This window comes from Strix aluco, chromosome 7, assembly GCF_031877795.1.
Source record: "Strix aluco isolate bStrAlu1 chromosome 7, bStrAlu1.hap1, whole genome shotgun sequence".
NCBI lineage: Eukaryota > Metazoa > Chordata > Aves > Strigiformes > Strigidae > Strix > Strix aluco.
Genome location: NC_133937.1, coordinates 21,551,575 through 21,562,171, shown reverse-complemented (window position 1 = coordinate 21,562,171; position 10,597 = coordinate 21,551,575).

Genomic DNA, 10,597 nt, shown 5'->3' with positions numbered 1-10,597 from the left:
GGTTTGCTTTTCTTAGGTGCCTTTTGCAGACTCCTTACACTTGTCCACAGATGTCTCTGGAGAACAGGGTGAAACCGCTGCTCTGAGCCTTGACCAAGTAACGTGGAGGCTAGTGGAAGGATTCCTGTCAGCTCTGATTCTGCACGTTGTGCTGAGGACCTCCTGCAATGCACTGAGCATGTGCTTTTACTTGGGGTTGTGTTTGGCTTCTCACAGAATCTGAGGTTGGGTATGTGCTTAGAAAGGCAATCCTGAGTAAGATTGGCAGCAAAAATATCTCTCCCCCACCTAACTGATCTCAGCCCATGAATTTCATAGAACCTGGGACTTCTCTGGGGTTTGCAGGACTCTCCCACCCCCCCTGGTGCACACCTTCCTTTCCGTGAGGCAGGGCTTGGTGCCAGCACCCATTTAAATGGTGGAAGCCCTGGTCTTCAGGGGGTGGCTTGGCAGCACCAAACACCTTCATTGCTCCAGGAGTGAAGAGTACCAGGCATTCCTCCAGGGTGGCGTTTGTGTCTTCTGGACACAAGTCATCAGAGAGGGCATTGCTGGGTCTATCCTTGGATCCAGGTACAAAGAAAAGTCTGACAGGGCCCACATTCATCAAATGCAGTAATTTTGCTTTTCTTTTGCTACATGTGTGTTTCTTTCGGCAATCCTGAACTGTCCTAATTAAGGGGGAGAACATGCAGTAGTCTGTGATCCACCTTTGTGTTCCAGCTTCAGGAGCTGCTCTGCTGAACTGTAGGTAGAGGTGGCTTCCCTGGTTGCAAAATTATGGCTCAGATTAAACAACAGCAACAATCTTTTTCTTCCACCAAAATAAAATAGATTGCTGTGTGCTTTGTTGTGGGAAGTGGTTGGAGAAGAGAGAATTTTTCTTAGTGATCTTCCCAATCATAGTTTTTTTGTGCTCCCTCTCCCAAAAGACTAAAAAAAAAATTCCACTCCAAAGAGGCAGGTCCAACTTCATTTCAACATAATTACCTTGCATTCAGTTGATCTTCAGCCCTTCTGTACACTAACTCTTCAATCTAATTGTTTGATTAAACTCGTATTTCCTCCAGAAAGGTACATAAATAAGTGAATTGTTGAGCAAATTAAGAATACTTAACAGCATTGCATCTGAAAAGTAGTTACGCTGATTAAATTTTCTGTCCTTGAGGATTTTCAGGAAATTACTTTTGATCGTCAATAACACAATTAAGTAAACTACACGCACATTAGCATGAATAATTGATAAGAAATTATGTATTACCACGAAGCACTGATTTAATAATTCATGATGCGACACTCTAGTGACTGTGCAAAACTGGATAGCATCGACAAGTCTGCCTGATGTTGCTGGAAATGCTGCAATTACAAACAAGTCCATAGTTTTGTTGTACAATAAAGAAAAGTATCTGATGCATGCTGTAGTTTCTGTTTGTTTAATACTTGAATAAATTTAGAAAGAAGACTCTGAAAAGTTCCTGTACTGTTTTCATTCAGATCAATTTCTCCGTCCAAGCATCTGCTCTCACATTGTTGACTGTCCAGTTCTGCTTAGACCACAAAGATGTTGCAGAGTGGAGGGGCCTCTCAGATTCACAGCTGGAACCTGCTGGGTGTCTCACAACTTGCAAAATCAGGGGGCTCAAAGTTTTGCAGAGACCCCTGTTAGGAACAAAGTGGCCTTAGTCCCTGTTAAGCCTGAGCCCAAAGTCTTTTACACTCTTCAGTGTCTGATGTATCTGTGATTATAATTATTTGGTATGATTTTGTGGGTGGTTGCTCTAAGCCAGCCATAAATGAAGCTTTCAGATTTGTATGTTCTGAGTCTGCACAATACCACATTAAACCCTAGCCCAATTCACCAACGATCCTTGCGACTTCCCTAGGGGAGGCAGATACATATTTTCATTCTCGTTAGCATGTTGGGGAAACAAGGGCATGGTGAGCCACGTGTTCCTCTCAAGTTTTGTTCTGAGATCTGTCTCCTCAGGGCAGCGCAGCCCAAGGGAACTTGCTCGAGGTCACTGAGCAGTAGCACAAGGGCAAGAGCAAAACTCAAGAGATCTGTGTCTCAGTCGTGCCCGCTTCTAGCCACCAGACCCTGCTCCCTTCCAGATAGACTGCCCACTGCGGATGAGCCACCTACCTTCTTTCTGTGCTATCATATATCAGGGCTATGCCACTTAAACCACTCCTGTAATGGCCATCTCAGTAGCTCTGATTAAGTCTGGCATTTAAAAGTTTATAACTCAGCTATAAAAAGTCACTCAGGCTGAACCCCAGCGTGAGAGGCCCAAGCCCAAGGGGATGATTTACATGCGAGCTATTCCAAAATCAACCTGTGTGATATTTTTTCAGTTCTGTGATGGAAAAATGGAAGCCCAAGGTTTGAGGGACAGATATAAGACAAAGATGTTTTGTTTAATGGCTTACTGCATTGTCACTAGATCCCATGCAGTAATTCTCTGTGAATTTCCACACTAGCATGAGCCACACACAGCATGAACAGCCTCTGTGCAAATGTCACTTGCATGATTTTGGTAAAGCATCTCCAGTTCTGGGCTCTTTTCTCAAGAAATCACAAACATCCACAATGCCCAAATTTACCCTCATCCCCCACCTTCCCTGCTTGGACCATCTCCCAACATCCTCACTCACTACTCTGCAGAAAGCCTGCGGTCCTGCCTCCAGCTCTGGTGCTGACTTTCAGCTTGTGCTTTCCCCATGCCACAGTCCCTGCTGCCCTGCGCAGGGCCCGGCCCCACTGCTGAGGCCAGTGCCGGGGAGGCTTTGGCAGAGTCAGCCAGTGAGCCGGTGCTCCAGGCGTGTGCGTGCGGTTATTGCAGCATGTTGGTCTGGGTTTTGTTAATGGGGGTTGATGCAAAGCATCAGGCCATGAGACCTTCTTTAGAAGGTTGCATGCCATTCTTTCAGTTCTCCATGCTTTTTATCTCTTGCACATATATTTAGGCCTCCTTATGCCTACATACATTAGCAGGAAATGTGGAGTCGAGAATGCACCTTTGCTCAGTTATGCTGTAGACCAGTCCTTCCTACACTGCATGCTGGATAGTAATGAGATTGTTAGGCTAAGAGGCTCTTTATTAAGAGTATTATTTACAGTGATGCTGAAGGCCATGTGCATGCAGAAAAATATCTTGGTATACCATTAGTTCTTCCCTCTTGCAGTCGGTGCCCTCCGCTCTGTGTGTCCCACAGGTTGCTGCCCTTGGTAAGTTTGGGTTGACCTTCTCTACACCTCCCGGAGGACTCCCCCATCATGTGTTAGGGCCAGGGAGAAAAGCCTGCTGGTAGTGCTGTGTCTCTGGGAAGTTTGCACTTCTGCTGCGCACTTAAGCTTTCTGCTTCCCTGCAGCAGAAAGAAACCGGCACAGTGTGGGAGGAAGTCGTTTGCTGCTGGGTGGACCACGAGGGAGCAGGGGATGGAGATGAAATGCTTGTGGTGTGCTGCTGCGGCGCATTCTCCCTCTAAAAGAGCTGTTACTCAATAAAGATCCTGTTGTGCCTGGCCGTTTACGTGGTGGAAGCCGTGTGTAAAGCGGGGGAAGTGAGAAGCCCTGAATTGATACCCAGGCTCTGAGTACATAATTCAGACCTTTCCACTGAAGAGTTTGACACCCCTTCCATAAATAAAAGAACAGTAGAGTACAATAAACAATGCTTTATTCTTTCCAGTTAAAAACTTCCTTTGCACTGTAGTAAAATATTGACTTCAGGTCACCATATTACCACACAATATGATCTTTTCCTGATACCAACCAAAGCAGCCTTTCAATAGATCTGGCCCGTGAGAATGAGAATATCATTGGTATGTAGCAAATCCAGCCTTATTTGAGAGTGATGTGTTGACTGTATTTTAATAATCCAACCACAACATCCTTGTTACAAGGCCTAAGCTCTCTTCCATAAAACAAGTAGGTGCTGGTCTGCTGTCTCAGAAGTCTGAGCATCATTTTGTGGAGCTATGACAAGTCTCCTGTGGTAAACTCATAATAGTTAAAACTCACCAAGATTTAAAGTATTGGCCTGCATAACTCATCAAGTATCTAACCTTGATGGCTTCTTCTGCCCAGGTTGGGAGACCTCTGATAGTACGGTCAGAAAATGCACCCGAGAGAGCAGCCATTAGAAGGAAGCCCAGACGCAACCAGTCTGAGATGCTGGTCCTTGGGACTGGTCAAGACCAGGAGAAAACTTTTAATTTCTAATTAAGGTGTGTTTGCTTTGTCAGCTGAACTGGTTTACCTTTCAGTTCTCCTGCTTCAGAATTTTTGTTTATTAAATTCCAGCATTCAGCATTGGCCCTAGAGACTAACACTTGCTATAGTGGCAAATTTATTAAGACTCCCCTAGGTATTGAATAGGCTGATGTTTTTTATTATATGCACACAGCTTCTTTACACCCGCACTGTACATGAGCCGATGTGTTAAATAAGATCCAAAGCCCATTAAATGAAGAAGCCCATCTCTGCAAAGAAGACTCCCCAGGAACCTAAACTCTGCCTGTTATATCACAGCTGGCTCACCCTTGCTCCATCGTGCTGGCTGAAGCCATCAGGTTTTGGCAGATGCTTGAGAACCAAGATGCTGATGTGATCACCACTCCTTGGCACAGCAAGGGAAAGGAGCATCCCTGGGAGTTGTTCATTTTTATTAGAAATATTTCTGTAGCAGTGTGCAAGAAATTGACTGCTGGCAGGGAAGGAAGATGTACAGGAGAAAAGAACTGATCCTATTTCTTCTCTGAACCATTATTCATGTTTAGAGCTAAACCTAACTGGGACTGAGCAAGAGGTTCTCCAGGGAGGATTTCACAATCATCATCTGATGGGGATCAGAAAGTTTCAAAAATCCCACCCAGAAAGCCAAGTACCTGAATACTTCTCCTGTGGGGCTGAATGGGGGAGTAATCCAGATTGATGTTGCAGCTTGTTGTTCAGACAAATAATACAGACCATAAGCAGCCAGGCATTTATGTGTGTGTACACGCACGTGTGAGCACATGCAAACTACAGCTTAATTTCTTTTTGGTGGAGCTTCCCTCCACAGAGCTCAGGACCTGCATTTAGGTGAGTCAGCTTCATGCACCCCACAGCCATTTCTCTGTCAGGGAAGCCCAGGACACTCTGCACATTTTATCCCTACCTCCACTATAACGCTGTGGGATGGAGCTCACAGCATGGGTCCAAGCTGGAAGGAAAGGAAGGAGGGTTTCTTGCTCAGTGCTTTCTTACTAGTGATCCCTTTGCACTGTGCCCAGCCATCCTGAGCCCTACGTAACTCTTTTTTTCAGTGCAGATGTACCAAAGGGAGGTTTTTCTTGCTAAGGGATCCCCTTTTATAGTAACTGAACCAGCCTCCATAGCTTGGGAGGTTTGCTGTTCCCTCAGTGGGGGCTCATGAGCCATCTAAGACCCCTCAGTACCTCTGTCACCCTGCTGCTCAATGCCACACTGCCTTGGCTGCACCACATCGTCACCAGAGATGAGGAGCAGTACAGCTGAAGATAAAAGTGATCCTCTTTGCCCCACACAAAGGGATCACCAAATTTTGGCTGAAATTGTGTTGGTTGGATTCAATTTGTTTTGTTAAAATATCATAGATCTGCCGCTCTGTACAAATGTCAAGTGTCTAGAGAGCTGCTGAGGCTGGGAAGCCTCTCGTTTATGGGAAACTCTGGCAATCTTCCAATTTCTACCCAGTTCAGGTCAAATCAAACTTTTAAAACAATAATACAGTGAATTAAGAGTTATGCCTTTGCACCAGCTTGATGAATCAGATACATATTAAAATTACTTTAGTGACACAGGTGCTCTTCTGTTCTGCAATACACCATTTACCAGATACTGTGAAACAGGAAGGGAGTGAATAAATGCGAATCGTTGTTATCAATTATATTTTAGAATTGCATTAATGAGCCAGGAAAGGAGGAGCCAAGGTACTAGAGACACCTTGTTCCTACTGCCACCGTGTGGGCAGGTGATTTAGCCTTCATTTCATTGTCTCTGGGACTTACATGTGTCCAACCCAAACAGCTCCTGCATGTCAGGGTGGATATATCTGGGCCACAGTTTAACAAGGCCCATAGGAAAGCAAACCTTAGCACCTGCCACTAAAGGGACTTGCGCTGGCCAGATGTTACTTTTGTAAACGATGATACCTTTTAAGAACATTACTCTTCCTTCACCCTCTCTCCCTGCCCTCTGCCTGGGACTCTCTCACTTCCCGAGCTCAGCTCCTAGCATTTCTATAAACAGGAGGGAGCATTTTGGGCTCAGTACAGGCGGACCGGGAAGCCTTTGTGAAGTGCTCCTGCTGGCAGACGGCAATAAGCAACAAGGGGCAGAAAAGTCTTCAAACAGCCCAGCATGGTACAGAAGATGATCTCTGCTGTGTGCTGTGTTAGCAGCATATACACAGCAATGTGAGCATTAATTTGGGGGAATTAGGAATGAGCAAGCGTTTTGTTTGATTCAGGCTTGATTTAAGATTAGCCAGAATAAAAAGTACACGTTGGGATCTATGTGGTTTTATTTATGGCCTCTGAGCACCACAGGCTTCCTCCTGCTCAGGCCCTACATCAGGCATATGTGAGATTAGCTGACAATGCTGTTCCAGCAAAAGCCCATAGTACAGATGCAGTCACATGTATAAACCTTAGTTTTAACACTTGAATCAGATTTATTTACAGGGTGGTCTTACTGCCATGGTACAAAGCTCGGTTCTACCAACAAAGCTGTGCCCCCTGAAGGAGTGTGTCAAGCTCTGTATGGATATACCGCTGCTCTTACATTAGTGCCACTCTCACACTGTAAATGTGGCTGGAAGCTTTTCAAGGACCAGGCTGTTGTTTGCGTTTTTCAGATGAGAAGCATAAAAATTGACAAGTGTAAGCCACATGGTTAGAGTCCTACTGAGCACAATCAGATAACCTCTCTTAGTATACTCCAGGGATGCAGATATTGCACACCATTAAACATGTCTTGAATGCCCAGAAGGATATAAAACTACAACCAGGTTCCTCTACCACTTTGAAAACACAGTTAGTTAGCAGTGGGAATAGCCCCCCCCCCCCATCAGTGTTAATAACAAGACCGTCAGCACAGAGCTGGTCGCACGGCAGCTGTATCCAGAGCTACGGACAGTCCAGCACAAGAGGGAGCTCCACAGTGGCTCATCAGTGGCAGCCGGCGCTATGACCACTTGTCTGTAACTGGACCAGAAACTGTTTTGCCCTCACATAGTCATTTTGCTGATGGTGACATCTCTTCCTCATTCCATACTGGACCAAAAAAAAAACCCACCTCAAAAAACAAACACTGAAAAAAAAAAAAGCCAAAACAATATTCATCCCAACCACCACAATGTAATGAACCAACTTGGACTATTGGAAACATTCTGAGATATTTGGAAACGTTTGCTTTAGCTTCAACTTCTTAATACATGTTTTTTAATTAATGATTTCTTTGAAAAGAAAAAAAAAGGTCTAGGACTGTTCACTTATACATACATGTAAACAAATGAGGTCTTCTCAATAATCTTTCAGCAAATTTCCCAGCTCAGAAGTCAGCTGTTGAAATCAAGTGATTTTTTTAACCAGCAATTTCATTGTTGTCAAAGCAGCCTTCTTTTTTTTTTTTTTTTTCAGCAGAGAAGCTGTTTTACTGGAAAATTCCTGCTAAGGTGCAGTCACATGACTTGGCTCTGTCAGTAGGTTTCTGGGCCAGTACTCCAGCTGGTATTTGATCCTGCTTGGTTTATGCTAGAGCTCATCTGGTTGCTAAGGTAAGAAGTTTACTGTTAGTAGGATCAGTGCTAGGGCCAGTTATGCTGATGTTGGGACCGATCCCGTTGCCAGGAGAAGTTTGGTGTCTTGAGTTGATAATTCAGTGGTTTCACGAAGGGGGAGTATTAAGCAAAAGGGATTCTCCATCTTGCTTTACAATCCTATCTGCCCCAGCCTGGGGGACTGCTCAGGACTCACCAGCTGCATCAGCTTTAGCAAGAGGTGTGAGGGTGACCACTCGTTCCTCCAAGAGGGGAGATGGAGATATGGGGGCATCCCAGGTACATCCCCTAGTCCTGGCAAGAATATGGAAAGAAACAAACATTCATGTCCCCGGGGTAGTGGAACATGGGAAGCCCAGGGAAAATGGAGCTCCCTTGAGGCAGACTGTGCAAGTAACTGGACTGACAGGTGGGAGATGCAAAGGACAGTTCAAGGGCACTGTTTAGATCACATCCAGACACTTCAATAGAACATGAATAGTATATCTATAATTATATATACAGATATAGACATACCTATATACATGTCTATATAGGCATACATCCATGTATGGATGTATTATCAACAGTAAGATTGTCTTATAATATAATGGAGTATGACATTCTCCTTTAATTTATTTCTGACTTTTCCATTGGAAAGTTCACAAAGACACAGCCAGTTTTGACATGGAATAATTCTGAAATGTTTTCATCCATATTCCTTGGGAAGGGATGCAGTCTCAGGAGACCTGATCCAGGCAGGCAGCACTCGCCAGCAGAAACCAATTTTGCCAAAAGACTTTCAGCGATCTCAGTGCAATCAAAGAAAGGATTTCTCTTGGGCCAGATCCAGTTCGCATCCTCTGCAGCTTACCGGCAATGGGAATAGCAAGAAGGATTGCTGTTTATCTCAGAGTCTGTCTGCCATCTGCGGCCTGTCAATGTAAGGAAGATCCCATAGAAGGCCACCTTAGCTCACCTGAAATGCTTCATGTTGTTGGTGACAACACTGGCATTTCTGGCATAGCAATAAGCAGGGTCCATTTTTGTGTGCTCCGAATGCTGCCATTTCCTATGTCAGTTTTAAGCAACTGGAGGGACAGTTGTGAGAAGATGAGACTCTGACGCTGAATGCAAGTGGGCAGGAGTGTGAACACACTGGGGAGCTCCAGAACAAGGGATTCCAAGCCTGCCAGGCAGCTTGACTTTGACAAGCCCTGGCTTTTCAAAGCATACCTCCAGCTTTGAACATTTTTTACCTTTTGCTGGAGTTCAACTTCTTTCCATTGATAGAAGGATTTCAAAGATTGTCCCTGCTTCTCACAGAGTCTTCCCCTTCTCCTTCTTTCAAAGTACAAGATATGGACTTTGACATGGGAAAGTGTTTATCTTTTAGCACTGCAAGCTGCTTCCCCAAAGGCTTGAGTTAAATCTGCTTTAATAAAAACACAGAGCTTTAGGCAATTGGGACATAAATGATTTCTCTTCTGCACTATTGAAATGCTGCTTTCTAAGCATGTTCAATAGCATATTAGAAACAAGTCTCTAATTGGCCATAGAGTACCAAAGACCTGACTGTCTAATGTAAAAAATCAACATCATGAAAACTTTGAGAATATAAAAAAGAAGAAAGGGAAGACCTCAAGTCATTTTCAGTCATTCCCTGTCCATTTAAACCCCATAATTACAATATTATCTTTAATATCGGGGGACAGTGGTGAATGTAAGATCATCATAAGACCAGAATAATCATCCTAAAGACAGAATAAATTAATCATTGACCTCTGTTGTTATAATGAGCATTTCACCAAAAAAAACCCCAAACCACATTGAAGCTCAATTTACTCAAGTGTTCTGTTCTTTCTATCTCCTGTAAGGCTCTGAAGCAGAGTTTCTTTAATAAAAATGACTGATGTACACCAGTTGCTCCAAATTACACATTTGTATGTATTCACTAGAGCCCACGTAACCCATCATGTACAATATCACCAGCTTTTGATGCTGCTTTTCAGTGAGACAGAGGATCAAACTTAGAGTTCTTTATTTACTCAGAAAGGAAAGAGAGTATATCCCTCAAATACAGATATGCAAATCTGTCAGTGGATTTCTGGTAAAAACATAACTAGCCAACTTTTCTGTTTATGCTCTGTTATATTTCAACTACAGTAACATTTTCACTATCAGCAAGGATTGCTTGGCTAGTCATGGATCAAAGCAGAGCAGATCTAAATAAAATTGCCAGTCTGGACAAGGACTGAGCCAAAATGACTTTGAGAAGAGTCTCTGCTGGGTTTCATAATCCGGCAGACAATAAGAGAAACTGAGGAGAAATGTAAAACCATCACTGACAAGACTTTGGAGATTACATACAGTCTAGTTAGTAACGAAAAAGTGAAGTTACACACTTGGTAACTTCCCCGAGGTGGCTGGGCCATAGAGAATGCAAAAGCCCTGCTGTCCTCTGGGTGATGGGAAGAAGGTGATCCTCTTCCAGTGCTGCTGGACTGAGTGCTGGCACCACATCCCCAGGGTCCTCTGGCCAGACCGCTGCCCTCACACAGCAGGGAGGGGTGGGAACGATCACAGGAGTCCTGGGCCAAAAGGTGTTTCTGCCCAGCTTCCTGCTCCCTCTCTTCAGGAGGGGGAGGAAGTCCTGCATCCACTCATCTCTTAGATCTTTTGATTGTGTACCACACACATGCACAAACAAACACACACTGCGATGTTGTCGGCTTTTTCTGCTGACATAGATGGAGATAAAATTACAACGAGACATAATTACAATGAAAAATCTGGCTAGAAGTCATTCCAG